Source organism: Perna viridis, chromosome 3 (assembly GCF_037379345.1).
Source record: "Perna viridis isolate PV_CMFRI_1.1 ecotype Kerala chromosome 3, ASM3737934v1, whole genome shotgun sequence".
Classification (NCBI taxonomy): Eukaryota; Metazoa; Mollusca; class Bivalvia; order Mytilida; family Mytilidae; genus Perna; species Perna viridis.
This window is the reverse complement of record NC_142447.1, coordinates 12,288,108-12,310,407: the sequence shown is the minus strand read 5'-3', so window position 1 is coordinate 12,310,407 and position 22,300 is coordinate 12,288,108. Positions and strand designations below refer to the sequence as shown.

General features: G+C 31.9%; 1 protein-coding gene and 1 pseudogene across 3 annotated transcripts in view; one reads left to right on the top strand and one right to left on the bottom strand.

Moving 5' to 3' along the window:
• LOC148621035 (1-phosphatidylinositol 4,5-bisphosphate phosphodiesterase epsilon-1-like) overlaps nt 1-22,300 on the top strand; it is a 236,868-nt gene that overhangs the window by 114,670 nt on the left and 99,898 nt on the right. The window lies entirely within an intron of this gene.
• On the bottom strand, nt 2-11,893 carry LOC148621036 (vitelline membrane outer layer protein 1 homolog; annotated as a pseudogene). Its single transcript, XR_015921058.1, has 3 exons — nt 11,653-11,893; nt 1,173-1,379; nt 2-935 (listed from the first exon to the last, which is right to left on the bottom strand). The product of XR_015921058.1 is annotated as a vitelline membrane outer layer protein 1 homolog (transcript).

The window sequence follows — 22,300 nt, the reverse complement described above, 5'->3', positions numbered from 1 at the left end:
TCTATTTGATATTTCTGTCGATGAGGTATGAGGAAAACCATGGTGATAGGCAAGTGTCTAGGAAGTAGCAAATCTTGTCAATTGGGGAAAATATTTAAAGCTTCAATTATGTTTTTCTTTTTTTTTTTTCAATCAATGACGTCAACATACAGTACGAAGCGAAATCCTCAAGGCGTTTAATGGAAAAAGAAAACTTGTCATACTTACGTTTTCATAACGTCATAAGTGCATGTTTAGAACACATTACATCGGCACGAAAAAAACTACTAGTACATAGTCAGTAATTAGCCCAGTTGTGCTGCCACATAAATTACAAGGCATCGAACATTAAAATATTAAAAACCAATGGATATGTTGAATATGTTAAAGAGACAGCAATTCCACCGGGATGAAAAATATGAGGCCTTAAAGCAAGAGAATAGATTTCAAAGCTGAACGTTGTCGTCATTCAGTCGAAGAAACTTCTCACTAATGATGTAAAAGAAAGAGAGAACTGTCTTGATTTTTTTTGTCAAAAAAGGAATATTATAAAAGGAAACTCATCTGAAATTATCAATAAAGTGATAAATTATTAAAAGTGCATTTGGTATGCTCATAAATCATGTATAACCGTTATAAAAACACGGACTATGTTACATAAAAATGAAGAGTTTCTTAATTAAATGACAACGAATTCATGTACGTTTAAGTTTATGCATTGATTCTCCAATCGGTACAGCAATAAAATTTTACGTCGTTTAGTGCAGTGTCATCGCCATCTATAGGATTTTCAATTTTACTTGACAGTCCACATATTGCAGAATTTAGGGGACAGCTTTCGCTCCAACCGGCATAAGATCCCCAGTAGGGGAATGATTTAGATCATAGTTGTATTCTATGTCGAAATTACGACATTTAAATTTTATCCAATTTGCGGCAGTGTCGTCGCCGTCATTCTAAAAATTTTAAAAAATGAGCGTGTCAGTTTTACAAAGTTTGATTTTAATGTATTTTTTTTCTTTGTTTCGCCGCCGAAAAAATTAGGGAAATTTAAGCAAAATCTTTGGTCATAAAAAAAAGGTACAACTCTTATTCAACTCTTATTCATTTAGTTATGATGTAAAATACCATTTAAAATACCTGCAGACGGAAATATGCATTAAAACTGATATTTTTTTTCTTCAAAAGTTTACCTGTCTCCCTTCGACTTGTAATGAAAATACTGTCATGTATTTTCGTACTCCGTTTTTCATTTTGCAATTCTCTTCTCCCCTCAAATCGCCTTGCTGCTCTTCCCCAGCTTCAATATGACCTCCATAGGTACCACTATCTAGTCCTCCACAGCGGAGTTGAAGTCCATTCATAGCTGTATCGTCCCCATCATTCTGTTGATTTTCAACCTATAAATTGGAAAGTGTATAATCGTTAATCCTTGTATGAATTAAAAAAAAAACAAATAGACGAAGTCTCTTCTTCAGATGCTAAACTTTGGTCAAATACGAAAAAAATGCAAGTATTATTACAAAATCGATGAAATTTATTACATAAGTGGAATGGTACAAAAGTGCAATATTGTTTTCTTTAATTTCAGTTTTTCAAAACTATCTTTGTGACTTCACATTATTCATATATGTATTTTTTTTTTAAGATTCCAAATAAACATAAAAAGATTCCTATATAAATTATGTATTAAATTTGATCAAGATCAATTTTTCACGAGTAGTGAAATGTTCCTTCACTTTTATAAATTATTCTATTAAAAAACTCAAACGCTAGCAGCAATATGTACAGTACATTTTAACAGAAGGTATGGCATACGTATTTATCCGCGTTAAAATGAAGTATCGCGCAAGTATTTAGAAATTCTAAGCATATACCGGAACAGGTCAAATCAGAATTTCCGTAATTCTTTTAAAATTGGTTTATCTTTAAATATGATAAACCTGATTAGTAGGATATGACCCCTGTTCCATTTCATGAAATGTTGGGTTTTTTTTAATAGAGACATTATGAGCAAGGCTTCCCGCTCAACAACCAAGTTATCATATCGTCACGTGCATTTAATGAATTTATGGACATATTAACTTGAAAATCCACAAGTTCGTATACGTGTAAATGATTTGAAGTACTAATTCCTGTGCATGCATCCATCACTTGGCTACTTCATTTCCAATCAGAGTGCCTGTGGGTACAAGATGTTTCCCGAAAATTTGGTTAACATAAATTCCTTTATATCATGATCGGTAGTATACATACCAGTACTTCAGATTTGGCAAATTGCCACACTCCTACTCATTCTGGACGGTTGTGACTTTGTAAAACAATGTTTGATAGCCCGCAATGATTCAGATAGTAAAATATGAATTCCAACTTCAGTGTCACCAATCAATATCTCTATTTTTTTTAAAGATCCAAGAAAACCAGGTTTAAGGAGATACCTTAAAATTTCAAAATTAAAGATCAATAATGAGACGTAGAAAACGGAAACAGGACGAAAGCGATATTCCAGAAGCATGACAAAAAAAAACAAAAATTAATAGAGCTAATTTGTGTCTTAACTAAACACTTAAAAGGGAAAGCCTTCATTTTTCTTAAAACATCCAATGGTTGTGTACATGTAAGGCATGAACAAATATGTTAACGACCCTATATGTAGGAGTTGACCTTTTTGTACTTGTGCACACTGGAACAGAAACAAACAATATGATAATCTTAATCGTTTTTTGCAACTTTGAGTTAGTGCAACGTGTAGTAGCTGAAGGTTAACAAAGTATTAGTACCGGTCCCCAGTTAAATGCATTTGAAAACTGGTAGGAGAGATGTATAAAACCGCTTTTAGCAATCATATTGTTAAAAAAAAACATTCTGTTGTTTAGAACTTTACTTTTGTAAAGTTTTGTTACCCTGGTCAAGTTTCTAAAGAAGAAAGGTTAAACATGTGTTTCCTAAATTTAAGGTTTTATAGCAACTCCGACTGTTGCTTAAGATGCCACCACTGAGTTTTATTAACTCCGAATGAAAGAGTTTGTCAAGGTTATTTCTATCTAATTAAGGGAACCAAGATTCTAGTGGAAATCAAAAGAATATAATCCAGGGTCACAGATCAGACAGGGAAGGGTGATCAAGGGAACCAACGTTATAGCGGAAATCAAAAGAATGTAATCCTGGGACAAAGACCAGACATGGAAAACAGACATGCACAACAAAGTAACTAAAATCATACAAACAAAGTAACAAAAGCAAATGAGCAACTCGGACTCTCCTTAAAACTGGGAGCATGGCCCAGGTACACCGGTAGGGTAAGCGTCTTCGTCTTTTCTAGAAACATCCGCCGAGTTGCTAATAAAAAGTCAAGTCCGGGGTAGACAAACGAGGAAAGGAAAACTATTACCTGTTGAATAAATCAGTTTTCATGGCGTAGATGGATACACCATACCGATCCACGAGTTCATGATGACGACCATAGAACTTCTGTAGTGATGACTTCAATCCAGAAGCCTATTTGTTAGAGTTCTAGCGCGATACAAAAAGTCTGCGTAGTTTCGGCAAGTTCTGGCATAAGGTATCAGTTGTAATACGAACACTCATACAAAGGTGTTGAAGGTATGTTGCCACAGATGAAAGGAAATTTGACAATTCTGAATGAAAAGTCATCATGTTTGTCGTAAAGTTTGGTCAATAGTTTTCCTATGCTATCGATTTCTGAGTATAGGTCAAGATATGAGGCTGACTTCACAGTGTCTGTAGTATCCTTTTTCTCAAGTTCTTTGGGGTAGATGCGATGTATCAAATTCATAAAATTAGGTTTGTTTAAAGATAATACGTCATCTATATAGCGTAAATGAGATTAAAGGATCGATCTAGCCAAACGATATTCTTTTTTTCGGATCAAATCAGCTATAAAGTTAGCCCCAAAAGAGTGAAGGAATAGGTCAGCAAGTAAAACAGACACTCACAACAAAGAATATAAAATAACAAAAACTAAAATAATACATATAAAATAACAAAAGTAAATGAGTAACTCGGACTCCAATTAAAACTGGGAGCATGAACCATGAATCAGCAATACCTGACAGTATTCATGACGTTTCTGATGATTTGAAATCTTACAGTTGGTCAAACAGAAGCTTAATACCTCATGACGGCCTAAATCAAGATACCTTCTTTTTCCGAATAAAATTTATTAAATTCAGATGAACGGTCTTCAAGAAGTTGGACAAAACGTTGAATATTTACAAACAATGGACAAGTTAAAATGTGATAAGTTTGTGGCAATAATGAATTCAATATTTAGAAAAATACAATACAATGACAAGTTCATCAATACGAAGCGATAAGAAACTTCAAAGAACTACATGTACATAATATTGTAGGAAACGAAAGCCTCCCAATGGTGATTAATACCTTTGACCTTAGAAGCACTGAGAGCCCAATTTCAATCTGTCAAGAACTAAAGCTATAATACTGAGTCAGGATCTTTGCTAGTCCCGTATTTTTTAACAAAAACAAAATATTTTTTGTTCATATTTCACATCTTTTAATTTTGATACATTATGAAGAAGAACAAGTCCTAGTTGATGTAAAATTGAAAATGCACGATTATTATTTTTTTTTTAAATATTAATATTTTCAATTCCGTTCTCTACATGTTATATCTATTTCATATAAAACTAAACTGTATTATGTATTCATTCAGAAAGAAATGTTAATTGGCATGTAGGAATCTTACGCACAGTGTTTCGAATCTTTAATAAATTTTACAGTTATTTGTTGGCGACATTTGTAGTCTGGGAAACTTTAAAAAAAAAAAAAAAAACACATACACAAGCACACACAATACTTACTTGCTATTTTATGCACTTCTAAGATTTTTTTAACGAAGTTTAAAATATGTTTTTGTCTTAAAAATCTACTTCACCAGCGCAATTTAGTTTAATTAAACTGGGTGAGAAAAGGGGACATTATAACTATTTTTGGTTGATTAATACATGTTCATCGTTTAAAAAAAATAAAACCAATACAAAATTCAGACACTGAAAAGGGTACAGGTGATACAATGAGCCGATCATCCCATCGAAAAACGATACTTTTTGGTCTACATAACGATAAGTCCTTTTTATACTTTCATGTATATTTATGTATTTATGTATATATAGTAGCTCATATGCTTTTGTTGCTTTGTGTGTATGGTTTTATTTACTTAGTGTTCTTTGTTGTGTATGTCTGTTTTCCATGTTTGGTCTTTTTCCCTGGATTGCATTCTTTTGATTACCGCTATAACCTTGGTTCCCTTGATTACTCTCTCAATCTTTCAAAAACAATTAGTTCATCTCGGTCTTAAATCAACCAAATAAAGAACGATTTCCGTTGCAAAATAGTCAACTGATGTAATGTTTCTATGCATTAGGTGATAATTACAAGTGTTGAATCGTACAAGACAAAGTTTCAAACATGTGGGATAAAAATTTATGAGAACAACTCTTGAAATCAGTTATATGCTTGTATCATATTCAGTACAAGAACAACGATCAAGCATTTATTTGAAACAGAATGAAATCGATCTAAGTTACTAAAATGCTTATATGAGATTTACGTTAATTGGGTTACACAAACATACCAATGATTTGTAGGAGTAATGCCATTAACCTAGTTCTACCCCCTTAATACCGTACATAGTTAAATTGACTGCTAGTTCTTTACTAATTAATTATATTGCAGTATTTATAATTATCACAAGGAGGAGATAAATGCATGTAAAAAAACTACCAAAAAAACATTTTCATTTCTAAATCAGAATCGTTACAAACCACATTAGCAACAACTCCGTTGTTCTACTTTTGAGATAGAAAGTACGAAATTGTCACTTTCCAATAGGCATTGTACTAAACTTATCGGAGTTAAGAGGGAGATGCATTGATATTTTTTTCTCCAAAACGATTTTTTTTTTTGAAAATCTTTAAGTGATCTATTACGTGACGTCATTAGTCCATTTTCCGATATTCTATATAGTAGAGAAGAATGGTATAAATCAAAATAGCATTTTTACATAAAACTTTAAAGACAAATTGTTTTTTCTATTACATAAGTGAAACACACGTATTGCTTTTTGGATGTTTTATTAATTGAGTGATTGAAGAAAAGTGTTTAATTTATTTTATTGAGTTCATTGGTTTGTTCCTTTTGTAACAAAGTGACCATTAACAGACTAATTTAGAATCTGACTTGCAGTTTCATGAATGACGGTTATACAATTTGTTTTGTTCTATTACAAATCTAAGTTGCGTAAAGAAAAATAGTAAGAAAGTATGCAAGTAAATACAATGTGAAAGATACTTGTTTTATTGAAGTGATTTGACCCTGTGAAATAAACTATGAACATTGAAGTTTTCCTTTTAGTAGCAGTCTTTATTAGAAAAAATCATACAGGAGGTGATTTATTTATGTCCAAACCCCGCCAATTCAGAAAAAGTTAAAGACCACATAAAGAGTCCCAGTTTTTTTTACATCGATAAGACAAAAATTACACTGTAGGACATGGTTTATGATTTGTTTGATTTTAATGGGAGATCAATGTATTATTTTCTAAAAAAATACAGATCATTCAGAAAAGACTTGAATAATTTGCAAATATGGTGCATGAAGATTAAATCGTGTGTATTTCCTGTATTAAATGCACTTGGCAGTGTTTTAATTTTATATGAATTTGTACTAAAACATACCTTTATCTCGTTTTTCGCGATATCGTAGATATACATCACGGTAATGAAACCAAATTTATATGTCATTGTTAATTTAAAATACATGATGGAGGCCCTTAATTCATAGAGAACCTAGCTAGCTTTCTGGTAAAATGTTCCGTCATTTTTCATCACTGCCCAAATTCATAAAATATCAGTTCACCAATGTGTTTTTAAAGGTCTTACTTTCTTTTAAACTGTGTAAAAACTATCATAAACGATTACAGATCTTATATAGATATTTGTATCAAAATTGTTTTTGGAACTTGTATTTGATCTTCTTGTGTGTTTGGTTCAAATAAGCATGATGAGAAGTCATTCTTTGAAATATGTCTACAGCATAATGCCATTTGCAATACACGTCTATGAATGCTTTGTTTCGGTTTATGTTATGTTAGGTTCTGTGTGTGTGTGTGTGTGTGTGTGTGTGTGTGTGTGTGTGTGTGTGTGTGTGTGGTTTTTTTTGGTTTTGTCCAAATTTTTTTTTTCAATAATTGCATGTATTGTAAAAAAGTACCGGTAATGAATTTGTGGTTTTTACAGCTATAGAAACTGATTCCCGTCGGAAGTAACATCCAAAAAAAGTTATTTTATATCATTCCTTAGATCATACAGCCTTGGTTATTTACTATACTAAGCCAATAAATAGATGCTGTTGATATTGAATATGGTTTCGAAATATAAATTAATATGAAATTAAAACATTTTGCTCCTCTAAAGTTATTTAACTTTCTCTCAGTTTGGTAAAAATGAATATTTGCTGTACTTAACAGACCGCGTTCAGAGAAGTTACACCCAACAAACTCGCTTTTCTCCCAGGGATAAACAGTGCAGAAAATATGTCTTGTTATTAGATTTTTAATGATTTACAGACGCTGGAAACAAGGAAGTAAAGGCCAGAGAATTGTACTAAATCGTATAGTTTGTATGAATATACGTAACTTATCATCATTTCTCAGACAGATCCGTCCACAAGATAGAGATAAAGCTTCTTCAAAGGAGTGAAAATTATAACTTCAGTCACTAAGTGTGTCTATTGTCTATTGTTGTTAATGCTTTGCAAAAGGAAATGAACTGAATAAACATTTAAGTTTTCTTCGTGTGTTGATTTAATACATACAAGCCAATGCTTGCACTTATCATTCTCAAATTTAAAAGCTCAGAAGTACAGTCATTGAAATGGGCATAGACAAATTAATCGACGACGTAATCATAATGTTTAATTATATATGTGTTAAAAATGACTCAGTTTCCCTACAATCTAGAAAGATGGATAAAGTGTGACGTTCGAACTCTTTAAAGAATAGATATCAGGGAAATATTCATAGAATGCAATAGAAAAAGGCGAATTCTAAATTATAGTAGGCGAATTTGAAGCAATTATTAAAACCGCTTGGACCAATTTCATTATCAAGTCTTTCCTCAACTGACTTTCCCCCAACCAGATTGCTTGCAATAGAGGACTTTTGGGAAAATAATGATATTAGAAAATGCTCAATTCGAATTTTTTCATGAACTCATGTCTGGTTATGACAACTGGTCCGTAGGATGTAAAACATGGTAGAAAAGAGAAATTTTGAACCTTAAAACTAAAAAGAACTGGTTTGGAAAAATCAACTCTAAGCTAAAAACGCGAAAAAATACCCGAAAATTGATTTATAACATTTGGAAACTCTTCTTGAAATTCTTTGAAAAATGAAAATTGATTCCCGCGAATATGTTAACATGACAGAATCCGCGAAAAATAAACATATTTTAAGTATTCTTATTAGCACTTAACTAAACCGCTTTTCTACATATATTATTATAAGTGGAAAATAGACAAATGTAGTAACATTAAAAGTAACGTAACATTAACAAGTGGTTTCTAAACTTATTTGGAATGGGACAACCGCCAAATTATTCCATATCAAATAGACTGATGATTTGGAAACAAGTAAATCATATGGTACATTTTCTTTAGTTGTTTATTTAATTAAGCTCTTCTTCATTCATTCAGTTTACTATGCATGAAACATATCTTCGATCTATTTATAAAGGTCACGCCCACAATCATGTGGACTTCTTTTATTGATAATTGTTGCATATTTTATATGTATATCTAAAATAGTATAAAAATAAAATAAGAGAAACATATAAAATGTGAATACATGTACAAGAATTGAATGTTTCATTATTCATTGATGTGTAAAAGCGTTGACCGGTCGCACGTTTTTGACCCGAAACGCTATCGCTCTTCGTTAAAAATGTGCTAAGGTCAAAGCTCTTATACGCTGATAAAACATAAAAGATCAAAATATTCAATCCTTAATTAATAAACTATTACTTTAGAATCTTTATTTGTACGGCATAGCGTTTGATGTTGACGATCTGGAAATAACTTTAAGAACTTTTGAAAATCTGATGAGTTCTGTAACACTCAATTTACGAGTGAGAAGCGCTAGTTAAATGCTTTGTTTTTTTAATAGAGGTAATCGTACATAAAGCAATTGTTTATTCATATTTTTTTTATTTTAATTAATACATATTATCGTAATAAACACTCAACAGACTAAACATATTTAACTCAGTAAGTTTAAAATTATCAAATTATCATATCATTTTTGATGCACATCTTTATGTATCACAAACAATTCACAAACAAAAAATGCGATTATCTGATATATTTTATATTGGACAAGTCCGACATAAACTTAAATAATAATTTGTCTTTTAATCCGTAACATTCTTATATGGGTAAACACTTAAAAGTATGATGAATGCAATTTGATAAACGGAATGAAAGTGATGTTGATTCACTCAATGTGATTTCCGGTCTTCTCTAAGATTATAGAAGGAGAAGCACGATTTCAAAACCTTGCTTCAATTTATTTGGCTATGTACTAGAAAACATATACAATGTATAATTGATGGTATTCCGTGAAAAGTGTGAGGGAAAACAATGGATCATGAAGAAGAAATACAAAAATGCAGGCTATGTGCAAAGTAGATGGTCTTATCACTGTTCCAAACAGACCGCAAAAAGTAGATCATAATTTAATTAATATGGTTCATTTTGGCCTTGTTCAAGTTTGTGCTCTAAACTTAAAACAATAAACTCGCCCTTCTATTTTTCCTCCCCCCAAAATTTAAAACTCTTCTCACTGTTGCTTATATGTACCCAAAAGCAGAAAATATATATTCCACTTGTATTTTGCATATTTTTGTCTTAAATTAGGATAATGAATTTGGTTTTTTTATATATACGTTCTAAACCGACTAGGGGTTTATGTAAGACTATCAATGAACTAAAAACAAACTGATAAGTATTGCTTATAAAATCGTTACAGAAATCAACAGAATGTAGCTGAACGTCAGGTTTCAAAAGGCTACTAGATACTACAATTCCAAGTTTAAATGATACTTATTCTTGCTACACAGCTTTGTTGTTTGTTGAACATTTACGAAGATATCTTACTAGTGAAAACAATTTCAATATCAACAATCGTGATTCTGGATTAAAAGAATGAGATTATTGTTGACCTTTTGCCAATCAATCGATTTTTGTGACTGACACTGATCGGGTTGTTTTAGCAGTGAGAATATCGACTTTCTACTGTTATAATATATCCACACAAGGAGATGTTGTTATAATTGGTTTGCCGTTAAGCCGCTGTTTGATTTTCTGTAGCATTGCAAAATGGTTGAAACTTTTATCTAAGGTAGGACAATTATATTTTGTTTCTATACCATTTATGTGCTGTTTACGCCATTTGCATCTATTCGATAATTAGATTTTACCAATCGATGCATATAACAAAATGGTGCATTTATCTTTACTTAAAGTGTACAATGTATTTTACAATTTGGTGATGCAATTATTCGTATCTAAGTGTATTGGATGTTATGAGTGCTTCAAAAAATCATCTACACATAGCTTATGTGTCTCAAAGGATATTATATCAAGACATTAGGGCTCTCATAAGCAACTTTAAGCTAAAGTGAAATTGGTATACATAGGTCAATGATGAACTCGATTGCCTAGTCTAGCTTTATTGCTTATTTCTTTTTGTTTGGAAATTGGATTTGACTTGAAGTCACTAACGCAAATTATAATTATTATAATTATTTTTCATTTTGTTTATGCTTTCAATAATGACCTTTTTCATGTCTTCGATACAAAAACTTATTTAAGTGGACTTTTGACTGCCATTTGTAAACGAACATTTTCATAATTTGCTTTTGTACAATTTTTTATTACCGTCACTCGTTATTATCAAAATTTAGGTTACATCCAGATTGGTCTTAATATTAAGTAGTCGTCTTTGTATGAATCCTAAAAATTCTGTAATATGTGATAGGCCCCGAAAAAGGCTACATATTTTTTTTTTTTTTTTTTTATTAAGTTGCTTTATAGGTCTATATGATGAATTGTATTACACATTCCAATCTCTCTGCTCTTAGGAAATAATACACATTGAAAACCCAACAGTTTCTATTGTATTTTAGTGTCATTTACTGATTTATGTCCCTTAATTTTGAATTCTACAGTATATTATACATAAGTTTATCTCCTAAGAACAAGGATTATTCGAAAAGACACATGTTAATTTTTGTTTACTATAACATTTCAAACAAAATATTAAAAAAAAAGTAGTAGGCTTGCCAACCACGAATCACATTTTGCATTATTCGTATCTCGATTGCTAATTAAATATAAATACAAGTTTATCGATATATATTTGTTTATATTATTTCAAGGCACGATTTTAATTTGTCAGATTACGGAAAAATGACAATGTCACATTCATTGCATTTTGTGACGACTCTGATGCAAGTTCTTTATAAGGATATACAACATGGATACACTTATACTTATTCCTCTGTATTGTTTAATCGTAAGTCAAAACTAATTGGCACAAGTTGTTGATAATAATCAACAAATAAAAAAACTCACCAAAAGAAGTAGTAATTCATGTCGCGTCAACATTGTTTTCGATTCCTTCCATTTCCATTTCACTATTGATACACTATTCGGGTGGTTTCCGATGTAAAATGGACTCTGTTTTCTATCCTATAGAAATTGTTTGTGTGAAATGTAATTTTACCTCAAGTTTTAGTCAGAGCTTTTAAAGTTTCTCATTACAATAAATATGACGAGCATGTGATGTTTCAGTTTCTACCACGAGGACTTCCATTTGTCGAAATGTTTCTTTACATCTATTTCTTCTGAACTGCAAGTGATTTTTTCTCCCAATTTCTTTACATAAAACCCGGATTGTGTATCTATCGCCTAATTTAAATATCTTTTGGTTTCTATGGTACTATTTGCAATCGCTGTCATTTTGTCTAGTCTATTTATTTTTACTATTCAATTATCATTTAATATAGTAACACTGTTGTTCTAATAATCAGATCCGATTTCAAAGTGAACCCGAACAACTCGCATATATTAAAACTTTCTGTTTATTATATGATTAAATTATAAGTACTTCTCGGTTTAAGAATCAGGTAAAATTTGTAAAAGGTGTGGCACATGAAGAAAAATCGCAGAGATTGTATGGCATTACCCAAGTATTCATACCTCATTACCTCCAGAAACAACCATCAAAGTATTAGTAAACTTTCCTTTTTAAAATAATGATTAGTCAAATGTTGTTTAAATGCACTATGGAAAAATTGCGGGAAATTTTCCAGCACTTTTTCCCTATATAGGCAGTCTTAAAATATATATGTCATAGATCCTTCATTATAAAATTCAATAGTTTTTTTCGGTTGTTTTCTAGATTTATTGGATATTTTGAGATATGAAAGACAAAATTTATATATAAAAAAATGATGTACCATCCATTGTCTGATTCTTACAGAAAATGGTACTTAAGTTTAAATTTCCTTGGCCGAGGAAATTTGACGTAATACTTTTTTTTAAGGACAAGGTAGAAACAAACATTGATAGTTTATCTTTAATTGAATATTCATTTCTTCGTTCATCTTAATTTTCTGAATTACTTTTTAATACTCTCATTCATTTGGTTACTGTTTTCTATGTATTATGTATTGTTTTAGATACTTTATGTTCTTTGTTGTTTTTTGTCTGTTTTCCAAGTCTGGTCTTTGTCCCTGGATTACATCCTTTTGATTTCCGCTAAAATCTTAGTTCCCTTGATTACTCTTTTATTTAATACTATACAGTATATCCTTATAAACCGAACATTGAATAATCCGGAACCCTGTCTAATCCACACATTTAAAATCCTTTATATTAATTTAAAGTATTTAGTAACCTTAAAATACGAATATCTGTCTAAACTGAACCAATGCTACAGTTCAGTTTAGACAGATTTCACTGTGCTTCAGCATGTCTTTATTCTTAACATACATACTCAAGTTTTTAGCGTGATGGCTTCTCTAATTGTTTTGTTTACGTTTCTCTTGATGAAAGAAACCCCACAAAGAGGTAAATAAAAGTATGATTTCTTCATTTGTGGTTGAAGATAAGACAACGTCTCACAAAATCTAGCAGGAGAAATAAGCCAAATGTTTGGGGCTGTAACCTTTTATTGCATGTTTGTCTTATGAGACGTAATTGCTTCAACCAATTAATTGTCTGTCTGGGCTACTTTATCGGATTCCATCATCTAAATAACAGCGTTTGATGCAAGTTCAGCTGAGGTGGTAAATCTTTGATAATCAACCATATAAATATATACTTATTGATTTGTATTAACTTGCAAAAGCTATGAAAAAAATGTTATAATTTATATGGTATTGCGACACAACGTATTATTATTGTTGACTTTTCATCTATTTTAATAATTGCATACTGCAACTGTCCTATTCGAGCAGTCAAAATTGAATTTATTGAACCTATATATTCTAGTGAGGTACTGTAATCTGCTGACTGTAACATTTTGCTGTGACGTCACAAAAGTTTCCTTAGTTTGCTTACTTGTCGCCTTGCCTCGGGGGACATATTGTTATTTTTCTGGCTTAAACTTCTTTTTAAATCTTTGTGGCAGTAAAACAATAACACCGTACTGATTTGACAGAAATTTGACTTTTATAAACGAAATTGAATGTAATCATAATCTGAATCTTTAAATGCTTTCTTGCTTCTGAGACTCATCCATATAGAAGTTTCATGTCAAGACAGCGCGCCGGTATGGTTTAATATATTTTCTTATCTTTATTATAAAATATTGAATAACACGTAATTAATAATACACAATAAGAATGGCGTGAAACTTAGTTTTAACTTAAGTATGTTATATGTTATATACTTTAAAGATTATTTCAAGTACCCAAAGAAGATCGAAACTATACATATCTAGCAATACGACAACATTCTCACAAAAAATAGGCTGATTGATAATACTATTGTATTGGTGTTAAGTACATAGCTGCAGTAAATCTTGTTTATGAGACATTTTTTTCAAGACTTGCCAATTAATATGAAAAAGAAGGACGGAAAAAATGAGAAACTTCTAAGTATGTTCTTTATTTATACGTTAATCTACTCTACTAAAACCCCCGTGCAGGTCCGGGTGTTAAAAGAATTGGCCTGCAGCAGCGCTAAGCTTGTCGTAAAAGGCGACTAAATAGTGCTCAGAACCCTAGCCGGGGGCTAGAGCGCTCTGCCAACAGAGCAACTGGGATGTGTGCCCCAGGTGGTGGAATGGGGTACCCCTGGTTGTTACATTCTTGGGTTGTCAGGCTATAATACGGACGGAAAACCTGACCGCAAACCATAGTGGTGCACCGTGTTGGGAAAGATGCCACGTTCCTCGCACGTTAAAGAACCCTACTGTGGTATTCTCCCGGAGTAGGAACCATAGGGCTCCGCCACAGGAGGCTAAATTGCCCGACCCTACCCTCCACTCCCTATTTCCAGTGGCAATCAAAATTTGTTAACCCCCCATTGTCCTTGTGTCCCATCCCTTTTTCATTTCATCATCATTTCATGTTCATTTTATCATCAATTTCATGTTCATCGTCTGAATATAGCTGAAATATTGCTGCTCGGACGTTAAACCCCAACAAACAAACAAACAAAACTCTACTAAATGACAAGTTCACTAATGAAATGAATATATATATTTGATTAATTTCTTATGACATGACGTCATTCCTATTTTTAGGGCTGCGTACCTGAAATGATAGTTTGCCTTTTGCTCAATAATAACATAATGCTGTGTTTTTGGTTTAAGCACAGTGCAGGGTTTTAACTTTTCAACTCTTTACTGTAATAATATTCTTTATTAGTCAAAAAAAGTTACCAGTCCCAGAGAAAGCTTGTGCGTTATTGTACCACGTGCACGAGCAAATATATGCCAGTTTGTTTTGTTTTTGTTTTTGTTTTTGTTTTGTTTTTTTTTTTAACTTTTTTTTTCAAATTGTAGTCATACCTCTTTTTATATTCCTGCGTCCGACAATGATTTATGACAATATACAAGTTTAAGTCTTTATAAAAACAAGACAGGTGGTGATTCATGCATGTCAAAAACCCACCCAATTCACTGTTCGACTTATTCAGAAATACAGTGTAGTAAAATACCATATAATCAGTTTTAGTTTATCCAATTGGATCAAAAGTATATAGATTGTGTATGTAATTGGTTCTATGAAGAGTTGTCATTCTTGATTTGGTTTTGTTTGGTTGATTTTAGTGGGAGTTGAATACATGACTTTTTTTTCAAAATACAGTAAGAACTATCATTACGTAAAATATAGCATTTGTAGACCGAGAAAGCATTGTTTGCTCTACACTATGATTCACCTTTACCATAGGCAGTGCCTTGAATTTATATAGACTAGTACTTAATTGAAATAAAAGCATACCACTCATGATTTTGAACAAAGCGTTGCATTCTAAATGTCTTTTATGGAAACAATCATCTCGATAACAAGGTCCTACTATTTAATGGCTTAGTGCAATATCAAATTTGTTATATAATCCTCGTATTCCGATACTTGCACATCGAGTGAGATGGTAAGTTGAGACCACAAGGTTGAACGTTAAATATATGTGTGTATTGATGTTGCAATGTGTTGCTAGTTATGACGTAAAATGAAGGGTTTTAGTATCGGTATTGAAAATGTGATATGTAGTTCTGACGATATTTTAATTAACTTTCTTTATGAAGTATAAGTGAATAGCAATTAGAAAAATAAACACAGCAAATTTTTTGTTAGTCAATAGACCCTATATGAAATTAATTTCGTTTTAAAACATTCTTTGTAGCATAGAATCAGATTATTGAAAGAATAATCAAGGGAACCAAGGTTATAGCGGTAATCAAAAGAATGTAATCCAGGGACAAAGACCAGACATAGAAAACAAACATACAAAACAAAGAACATAAAGTAACTATTTTTTTACGTTTAAATGTTAATTAACTATATTAAAAAACAAGTAAATTAATGAAACGAAAATATATTTATATAGTCGTTGATTATTTTCAAATGATGTGAAGTCGTTAAAATCCAGGCGATTGGAGAAATAGAAGACTAGTGACTGGTAAAATAGTGTCATATGAAGAAAAAAGAACAGTGAGAACTACTTTGCATTAAAAATTTAACTTAATTGCTATGATTAATTTCGTTACTTTCTAACTTTAAAGGCAACTGTTAATTTTTAGTATTTTTATCATAATTACGACCGATTGTATTTCGTACAAAAAGTTGACAAATGATCGGCACTCCCCGTCTCATTCTTATTAATGACGTAATTAATATTGTACAGAAAAAAAACTGGCCGGACTTAACTAATAAAGACGAATTTTATTATCATACTGCATTAACTTTTGTTTTCCTTCAATCGATGATTTTCGACAATTAAAGGAGAAATAAATATATATGAATATTCATACAAACATACATACATAAAGCTACATCTACACATTATTTGATCACACTAATATAACGTTGAACAATCATTATCTTATTATATTTTTGTATCTTAGTAATTTGATCACAATTAGCTTAAATGTGGTCATTCTGTTTTTATATTATAATAAATGAATATAGTAAAAGAAGAATTTGCATCTGAACGCCATCTTTTCAATAAAAAATTAATGAGTATGAACTGTATTAATTTCGTTTAAACACAACAGAAAAAAAATATGCATTTCTATCCCATTTAGACACCTATTGTAGGGGACTTTAAATGTAAACTTCAATATTAGTAATTTTTTTATCTTTTTCAAGACATACCCAGAGATGTTATTTGTAGATATACACTGTAGTGAATTTGAACTTTGGCTATAGTTTTGCGCGTATACTTTGTAAATAACCTAATGTAAAAGTGAAAAAGGGACGCGTGGCTGATTTTTAAAGTCATGTCAGTTGCTTTACTCCCTTTTTTTAACGTCAAGTTAATAACAGTACTTTGTTGTAAAGTTGTTGCATCAGTTCCGTTAGTTCGATAAAACAGAAAAAGATAATTGCAAAATGCATTTTCAAATTATGTTTGCTATATTTATTTTGCAATATAAAACGCATCGTAAATTGTATGCATTTTTAAATTGGTTTTCATTGACGCAAAATGATTTTTATAAATTTCCATTGAGAATCTTTGATATTTGAACCATCATACCCAATTTCACACTTCGTAATAATCCCCGTGTGGTGCTTTTAAATGCATAAAAGCTTTCAAGCCTTTATGTTAATCATTTCATTGTTTCGGGTTCATCTCTTGCGTGATATTAAAAAGAGACTGAACATATTGCTTAATTGTCATTGTTCATGCCAACTAAAAATGGGGAATATATATTATTCTTTTTCAAAATTAAGGTATGAATATCATTCTAAAAAATTCCTTTTCATATTTACGGAATGCAATCCATTTAAGCAAGTTTTTCAAAAGGGACGCACCCCCTAGCACACGATAACCTGGTTAGCAGTCTCATTGGGGAAATGGAAAACAGCAAACATTTTTTCTTGAAAACTATTTTCACTTTAGTAATTACATGAATGGTTAGAAAAAAAATTTAAAAGCATCTAAGTATCACAGCTATAGTAAATTGAATACTTGAATTTGAGGTCTACTGCTGTCCATTACTCCAATATGACAGTAATTACAAAAATGTAGAATGTTACTTCCCTTTGCTTAAAATGTAGAGTCAAAGTTCAGAATATGAAAAAGGACTATTTTAATTCTTTGCGTTAGTTTCCCCATAATTCATTATATCATAATACATTTATTTACTAACATTGATATTGACTAACTGACTATAGATTCAAGGGTAAAAACAATACTATATAAAAAACACAATCATATTTTGTCATTCTTACAATATCTTAATCCGAAACCTCATGTTTTCAAAATGTTTAGAGAGCATTAGTTCTCATTGTTTTTTAAACCATTTGCGTTTGTTTGTCAAAAGGATTTGAATAATATCTAATCGCAATATTTGGTTATTGTCATGTGAATATATTTTCCTAATTCTAGATGTTTAGTGAAGAAACTTTGCTGAAATTCAGGGATCTTGTTTCATCTTAAAACTCACTTTTGATAAATCATAAACTGCACTTTCGAGGTTAGAGTAATCCTAACTAAAGATTTGTTTTACGGTTAATAACTGTTTCAGCAATCCTACTGGATTGCAATTATTTTGGTCGTAAATTGTAGACGAAAAGCTACTTGTAATGAAGCATTGTTAATTTCTCCTCTATGAATAGACATCTTACTGGGTTAGCATTTAGTGTCATTATTTATAAATTCGACAGGAAGTTCTGCAACTATATTGTGTTGTCATCTTTTTATTACCATGACAACTGACTTTCAGGGAATCGATAAATGGTAATAAATACCAGAATTTGAAAGGAAGATAATTTTTGTGTTTTGAAATAACTTCGAGGGTGTTTATGAGGCACTATCATCATATATACTTTTATATTATATAAGATTGGAAGTACTATTGTCTAGTTCTTAATCGGTTCTATAGTAATACGGCTCTAGTGATAAGAAATGCTATTTTTAAAGAGCAAAAGCGGGGTCCAATGGGATGACCTATGGGATGCATCCCTTCATGCTAAAAAAAATGGTTTCATATAGAAAATCATGATAATTTGCTGGAATGGGTCCTCTCTTAGGCCAGTCAACACACTATTTAGTAATTGCTATATCCACAACTAATTAATGATTGAAATTTTCCCAAAACAAATAAAGTTTTATCTAGATCCCCATCTATGTAATATCATCTGTATTAGAGCAAGGAAATAACGTAGTCATGAATTCTTTACGCTGTGATTTTACGACAGTGTGGCTATTACATGATTACAAGCTGCTAAGCAATTTACGTGGACGGGAAGTTACCTTTACTAGTAACGAGAGAAGCGGAATGGTTATTGCAGTTTGTGATTAATAGGGCGAGTTTTATTTTTGTTTTGTTGCTAAATACAGAAATACTTTTGTTAATTGCATTTCCTTTTTGAACTTGCAAAATGGGTTAAAAGAGAATATATGATTGCTAATAATTGCTACTCGATTTCTTTCTGTTTAAGAGCTTTATAATGATAGAAGCTAATCCTGTTTTAAAGGTCGCAGGTTAAGAGACCGAGATCCTGACAACAATAGTTTTATTTGAAAGTTTGGAAGAAACATGGATTATGAAATGATATCATTGATGACCAAAATTTCTTCCAAAGATGGTAGCTTAAGTTTAATTTTCAAAAATGTACCCAGTGAAAAAGGACAAGATACCAAGTAAACTCTTGATCCATTAGAACTTAGAGAATTCAATTAAAAGCTAAAATGTTCGAGGACGGTGTACCTCGTGTCGTTTGCTCTTCTTTACCCTGTTCTTTGAAAAAAACATATCCAAAAATAATATTTTAAAAGACAAAACCTTGCTGATTGAGGATGAATATGATTGTGTTTTTCCTTAAAAAAATCATGACTGTAACATCGAATAAACAATATGCATGCAAATTTTAATTTAACGGCTGTGATGGAACATATCCACTTCATTTTGGGCAATAATGTTTTGCCAAATAAATGGGGAAAAAAATCCAATATTTCATAACAATCATAGACTCGTGGGAAATATATTCTTGACAAATTGATGTATCTGTTAATTAAACTACGGCAAAGAACAATTCAGTTTCTGTTGTTCCTCGAGCGAGATCTCCCGAGTACAAAACTTCCTGGAAATGTATTCTTTTCTCATTGAACAGATCTTGATATTATTTAAAATTTACGTATGGTGAAACATTTAGAAATCGCTGCCCTTCTCGCCATCTTATTAATCGGTACATCATCAGAAGGATTCGGTAGGACTTCTTGCATTAATGGTTTCAGGAAGTCATATTCTTTTATTCTGTAATTGTTATCAAAATGGTGGTGCTTGCATATAGTAGTAAAAGGATCGTTTATACCTGGTCATAATGAATGGAAATTAGGGATGTCAACGAGTACTCGAGTATTCGAGTATCGCTCGATAGGACCGAGTATCGAGTAATACTTTAGCTACTCGAGTACTCTAAGAAAAAACGCTCTTGTTTAGGTTTTTCTTATCCTTGTCTTTTTTGTGAGAAACGGCGGCCGATTTTCACGTAAAATATCATATATTTTATTTTCTTAATCAAATATTAAGCCATTGATTGGAGCATCGCTATCCTATTATGATTCCCTTTGCAAGCACGCTTTGTTGGTTATGAATAGTGAGCAAAGCTGTCCAATTGTTTTGATAACCTTAATTTAACAACTAGAGTGTTTGTGGAAGACAGTCTACTCCAAAAACATGTCACCAAAGTTGTCTGTTTTGTAAATCTTACGTACGATCGAATCAGAAAAACCAAACAAGTACTGGTCTTATTATAATACATTATTTTATCTAACACCCAACGTCATAGTCCAGCATCATTTAATATCAAAAATGAAGGGTGTCTGTGGTAATCCCGGTGTTTCGAGCGAGTATCCGAGTACTCTCTCGATAGGCCTACCGAGTAATCGAGTAATCATTCAAGACAAAACTGACATCCCTAATGAAAATGGTTCAAAATCTGAACTCTATTTTGTAAAAAAGAAAACTTGTCCAAACGCGCTTTTTTAAATTATAATTAAGGTGTCCCCGTTTTTGAAGACATATTAGATCAGTCGACTTCTGTCTGTATCATGGGTCAGGTACGTGAAAGAGTAATCTAGGGAACCAAGGTTATAGCGGTAATCAAAAGATCATGGGAGCATGGACCAGGTGCACCGGTAGGGTAAGCGTCCTTTGCTTTTGTAGAAACACCCGCCGAGTTGATCATGAATAGTCCGGGGTAGACGAAAGAGGAAAAGAAACCTATGACGTATTGAACAAATCAGTTCTCATGAGAAGATGAATACACCGTAACGAACCACGAGTTCATGATGACGATCATAAGACTTTTGCAGTGATGACTTCAATCTTTTAGTAACATAACCCTGCTCCAGAAGCCTATTTGTTAGAATTCTAGCGCGATACAAAAAGTCTGCGTAGTTTCGGCAAGCTCTGGCATAACGTACGAGTTGTGATATGAACACTCCATACGCAGGTGCTGAAGGGATGTTCCCAAAAAACGCGTCCACCACACTGGACAAACATGTTGTCGATTAAAAATTCCAGCATTTTGTAAACATCTTCTTCTGTATATTTGAAAGATGATTTGGAATTATTTATTACAAAGTATGAGGAATCTCTACCAAAAACTATATATTTGTATCTAGGTGTACCATCTTTTTTGGAAAAACAACGATGTATAATGTTTTTAACTCGGGATTTTGACTGAGTATGTGGAATAGAGTGTTGAAAAATCATAGGGTTTAATGTATTATATTCTGATAATAGTCTTGAACTAATTGTCTCCAAAAGATCTTTCTAATTTTTCAGGATCCACATTGAATTAATACCACTACTGGACTAACAATTAGGACTGCAAAAACGGTATTAATGACTAGAGCATAGCTTCAGGGTTTCATACCGCCAAAGCAGTAAGGGTAACATAACTGAAGTTCATCTACTGAAGAGCCTGGGATGTTATTTTTTAATCGCGGGAATTATGATTTTGTGTTGCGACCTCAAGTCGAACCAACAAGGATGTGTTAGTATGAAAAGTTGTCAAAAAGAAAATGCCAGTCTAGAACAGCCCTGTTTAGTTTCTACCATACTGACAAATACTAATGTGTCTTGTGCCAGTTTGAAAGCATTATCATGCCCTCTATTTGCATTACTTGTAAGGAGTTTTCGTCTGTTAGAAAGTTCCGCTAAATAGTATTATCACTTTGAAATTATTATTATGCAGCTGTAAGTTCATGAAGTTGAGATTTTGTTGTGACGTATTTGTACTGACAGGAAGTTCCTCTACACTAACATTTTACCAATTATTGTTACGTAGCTATTAGTTCGTTTAGTTGACATTTTGTTGTTACTTATTTTCACTTAACTTTTCTGTCTAGAAGAAATTTGCGATGACATTATTAGACATGCCTGAAACTAATTTTTGGACCAGTCTACGAATATCTATATCTGAAATGATTCTTCCAGGTATGTACCTACAGAGGTTTAACTGGAACAAAAAGGATGCACGTTTAAATCACGTATCTGACGTGCCTTATGCTGCACAGTAGTTGTTATTACGAA